At 37.3% G+C, this 4,084-nt stretch overlaps 1 long non-coding RNA gene across 2 annotated transcripts; it reads right to left on the bottom strand.

Moving 5' to 3' along the window:
* Nucleotides 1–1,669: 1,669 nt before the first annotated feature.
* On the bottom strand, nucleotides 1,670–2,814 carry LOC110676889. Of its 2 annotated transcripts, none has more exons than XR_002500806.1 (4): nucleotides 2,646–2,814; nucleotides 2,284–2,573; nucleotides 1,993–2,055; nucleotides 1,670–1,748 (listed from the first exon to the last, which is right to left on the bottom strand). It is a non-coding gene; the product is annotated as an uncharacterized LOC110676889 (long non-coding RNA). The 2 variants fall into 2 exon arrangements; XR_002500808.1 differs by having other exon boundaries at nucleotides 2,302–2,573.
* Nucleotides 2,815–4,084: the final 1,270 nt, after the last annotated feature.

Raw genomic sequence — 4,084 nt, 5'->3', positions numbered from 1 at the left:
ACGCCTTGGTGGTGAGCGAAGAAAAAACTAAATGTTGACCCTCTCTCTTCTCTTTCTTTCGTGTCATGGTTTCTGTCATTGGAGCTCATTGTTGTTGTGGTGAAGTTTTTCGCTCAGATTCCCGGGTTGGGATTCGTAATGAGAATCTGGCGATTATAAGTTTTTTGATGGTGATGCTTCGCGCAGCAGGAACTGCTATGGAAGGTTGGGTGACGAGCGATAAATTTGTGCCCTACTGAAGCTAGCCCTTTTGAGGTTCGAAAATATTGTATAGCCAGAAAATGATCAATATACTGGCATGCATTAATGAAAGTGAAAGAGGAAAGAGAGTGTATTTTGTAATTATCCGTAGTGTCTTGTACAAGTTGATTCAACTTATAATATGTTGCTTCCTTCGTAAAATGATAACATTCATTCTTAGCGTACACCTTCTGGAAAATGGAAGTCTGGGAGGTGCAAATCACACATAAGCTAATTTCTTCCAAAACTCGAGAACCATTCGTGGCAACGTAGTTGTTGATGTTTTTCCGGTATTCTGCGAGGTTTTCCGTAAGTTCGAGTGCTTTGTGAAATCTCTTCTCGCATCAAGCCGCGAACAATTACGTCAGGCTACCGAAACAACATACACACAAACGAGCGATTGGTATGAAAGAGACGAAACGCTTTGTCAAATCGTAACATATATGCTTTACTCTTCTTTTTTGGCAATTGTATAGCAACAAACAAGCATCTCGGTTGCTCTGAACAAAAATAAGCTCTTGCAGTGGACATGCTTCTTAAGAACAGATTGATTTTAAATAGCAGTGCTTCTGCTGATTTGATACGGCTAAGCAATCAAACTGCTTTGATATGACAGAAAGCATCTGAAATGTTGTAAGCAGTCTGCTGTGCTGCTTATTCAAATGCTTAGTGGTTACCTGGGTATCATTATACACTTCATGTCAGAACTATTTTCGTTGGAATCGATAACATTTGAAGCTTTATATTCGAATACAAAAAATCAATGAGATTTTAGCATTTCTGAAATCCTTAAAAACAATCTGTTGTACGATCATTATTTGATGAAGATTTAAAGAGTTGGTCACTTATCCCTGATAGCCCAGTTATAATAGAACATGAATCTTGTCTCAAATGTCTTAGCAAAAATCCTTTTTACAAATTGGGACCATTCTTGCAATCGGAGTCAAAAATTTTTATATGATATTATATGCCTAGAGGTTTGCAATGCCCAATTTGTACTTAGTTATGCATTAAGTTTTGTTGGAAGAATACTATTCCATCTTCCAAAAACGTTCGATTTATGTTGAATTCAATGTCGAAAAGTGAATATCAATCGATAACTTTTCTGAAATATTATTTTATTCCAATTCATACATAATACATAATGGTGTTTGACATGTATGTTTAATCTTAAAACAATTTTTTGATTGCCGAAAGAGATGTAGAGTTGTGAAGGAGAATGTGGGGTCGTGACGGAATTTGGTTTCAGGTTGGCCGACGGCGCTGCAGAATCGTTACCCGCTCTGTGGCGTAGTTGGTTAACGCGCCCAGTCTAGCGCATTGGGAGTCGTGGGATCGAAGCCCACCAGAGCGATTCCATTAGTTTTCATAATTTTACATTTCAATTTGCTCAAATTGACTCTTGCTTCTACGAACTTCAGGTTTTTTGTTTTTTTGTCTTTGCTAGTGAACATGCCCATTTATCAACTGAAATAGTTTAATTTATGGCATGTAGTAAACCCAGAAATCTAGAAAAAAAGAAATAACAAATATAGGGAAAGTGTACCAGTTATGGCAATAGTGGTTCCCTATTTGGCCATATGTGTTTTCTCGAAAACAATTCACATTTTTAATATTTTTAAATGTTTTAACATCAAGATTCATTTGATATCAAACTACTAAAACACACAGAATGATTAAAAATTTTAAAATAATCAAATTATCGCGTATGGCGAAATAGGGAACCATTATGTCCATAACTGGTACACCTACCCTATAAGCCTCCTCATAGAATATCTTCATCCTATCAACAAGTGATAGTGGAGAGTATCAATTCTGAAAAATTAACAGAAATATTTGATTATATTAAAATTGTCAGATTTGTTTGAGTTGATTCTTTGTCAACAAACCAAAATATCCGTTATATTGATTTGTTACCTAAAAATCCCGCTATTTAGTTTGTCGAATTGAAACAAAATTGTTAAACGGAAAGGTCGCCCCATTAGATTCCGTGGAACATCGTTTCGAATGCGATGTGACGGACTCATCAGAAATAACGCATACCCTTAGTGCAGTGCATACTTTGATGATGATGATCACGATGACTATAGTGTGGGATGCACTCCTAAAACCGCCTTACACGTGCCTACTGCGATCGGTTTTCAATTTACCCTCAATCAGTTCTCTCAGTGCTTCACCAGACGGTCTGACGCGTCGTTGTCGTTGCCGTTGGAAAGACGAACTCTTCATATGACTTGATTTCGAAATTCGAATCATCAACTTCGCCGCAAGAATGCTCTACGCCAACTCGCAGACGTGTTAGACGTATAAAGAATACTCATTCCACCCACATCCTACGGGGAAAAAAGAGATGAAAAGCAACTTCAAAAATAGAATAATGCAGTGTGTGTTAATTCTCATCTCACCTATATATATAGCCGAACCAATGCGCGCCCTCTGCTTGCGTCGTCGTTCGATCCAAGCGCAGACGACAGCTGCTCGATAACTGGCGAAACGGGAGTATCTAATTGAAACAGAGCGACAATCCAACTAACCAAAGACAAAATATTGATGTGCATGTCCCTTGCAGGTGATTCAAATTTAAAAGCTCATGAGGCTATAGAACTGTTCTGCGATCTGTCAAACTTGGATATCTATTGTAGTACCAAGGACTCGAATGTAGTACTAGAAGTGATACTCATTTTGCGCTCGACTTGTATGTCTGTATTTCGTCTTTGATAACGCCGCCGGTTCTACAAGCAATCAAATGGAATCGTGACCACCCTAGTCTTTGATTGCATTGCATTGTCTCACATTCCAGTGTGCAAGCAGAAGCTGCTGCACGTATCGGCGTATACCCTAACACGTGGTGTGGTTTCGATTGCATTCTGCGTGATTTATGGCAATATGTTTGGTCGAAAGGGTGGTTCAAAAATCGTTTCTACTTCACACCACTCTTTCGATTCGTGTTTATATGGATGTATTCTGAGTGATCTTCTGCATTTGGTTATTTGGATGAAAGCTGAGACTGCATCACAGGCTTTTTGAATGTTGTATGGGATTTACTTTGAGAAAGCTAAGTATTTTATGAAATAGGTCATAACTTTCACTCATGTTCTTTTGAAATAAAAGTTTTTTCGATGGAAATTTAGGTCTATGAACGGCATGAAGCGAAATCAATTTTTTCGACCACCCTAAGGTCATTTTGGGAACAGATTCGTGGTTTTTGTTTGTGATCCCGGTAATTGGCTGGCAGTGTATATTGTGTATATAACGGATGAACTCGAAGATTGATGATACGATTGCGTGTAGGAACGCAAAATGTGCATTGCTATGCATGGAAAGCATCTTTTAAAGTGTTAACAAATTATTTCGGGAAATTTTGAAAGAAAAGGAAATTATTGCTCAGGAGGAGAAGCTGTAAAAGTCTGAAATATACGAGAGTCTAAGTCTTTTAACAATTTCAGTTGAACAAATTGCACTATCCGATAACAAGTCTACTGCGATTCGTTCTAAGTCTACGTTATTAAACTTTATGAAACCTAGACTTTTGTACATTTCAGTCTTATAAAATCAGTAAGCTCCTGTTAAACTGATCCAAATAGAAATTCGTTCGTTTACTTTAGGCTAGTTTTCAATCCGTATTCGTAGGGCAGATTTAAGATCTTACTGTATATACATAAGTAGATTTTAAGTTCATATCATTTAAGCTCATTTATTAGTTATCTCCTACCTTGGATCAATATTATTCAATGTATGTACAAGACACGGCCGTATGTCCTCAACTAAGCCATGAGATTTGCTGCATTTGAATTTAAGTCAATTGTCATAATTGCAACCTTCCTTTAATTAAAATTCAATATGT

This window comes from Aedes aegypti, chromosome 1, assembly GCF_002204515.2.
Source record: "Aedes aegypti strain LVP_AGWG chromosome 1, AaegL5.0 Primary Assembly, whole genome shotgun sequence".
NCBI lineage: Eukaryota > Metazoa > Arthropoda > Insecta > Diptera > Culicidae > Aedes > Aedes aegypti.
The sequence above is the reverse complement of the archived record's forward strand: the minus strand, read 5'-3'. Positions and strand labels throughout refer to the sequence as shown.